The following is a 667-nucleotide window of genomic DNA, read 5'->3' as shown; positions in this document are numbered from 1 at the left end:
AGTTAACTGGGGTTCATAGAGAAGAGTCACAGCCATGAAGTGTCCTTCTGAGCCCTGTTTGCAGGGTAAGGCAGGAGCAGGGCTGTCCTGCCACCCCATGCCCTTGGTACCACACTGCCCTGGCTGGACAGAGCCCACTGGGCACCAACACAACCCCTCACCCTGGGAACAGAGCCTGGCACAGGGCTGTTCCTGCTGATATCTGCTCTGCAGCACAGCCAACAGCCCCATCCCACCCAGCCCTTCCCCAAGGTGTGCACAGCTCACCACTTCCCCTTCACCTGCATTTTCCAAAATCAGGTCACAGGGTCATGGGCGCCCCTGAGGACACGTCACCATTTATTCCTACTCCCTTCCAGCCTCCAGCCTTAACTGGTGCCTTTCTATGTTCCTGCCTTCAGCTTTTGGGAGGCACAGGGCTGGGGCACGGCCACCTAAACCCCCAGACGGTGCCTGAAGAGAAATTGTTCCTCGTCCGATTTCTGAGCCCTGATGGAGGCTGACAAGCAGCGTGGCTGTGTGAACTGTGCCCCGCGTCATTCGCCTCATTGCCAAAATCTCCTCCTAGCCCTCCCTCCTGTCTGCACCCACAGGCACCGGCGGCTGCAACAGGCACCCGCAAGCCCAGAGACTGAAGGACGAAAGGATAAAAATACCCATGTAAAAA

The sequence above is a fragment of the Empidonax traillii genome, unplaced genomic scaffold (genome assembly GCF_003031625.1).
Source record: "Empidonax traillii isolate 1590-97213 ecotype Southwest subspecies unplaced genomic scaffold, ASM303162v1 scaffold1918:size50038, whole genome shotgun sequence".
Classification (NCBI taxonomy): Eukaryota; Metazoa; Chordata; class Aves; order Passeriformes; family Tyrannidae; genus Empidonax; species Empidonax traillii.
The sequence above is the reverse complement of the archived record's forward strand: the minus strand, read 5'-3'. Positions refer to the sequence as shown.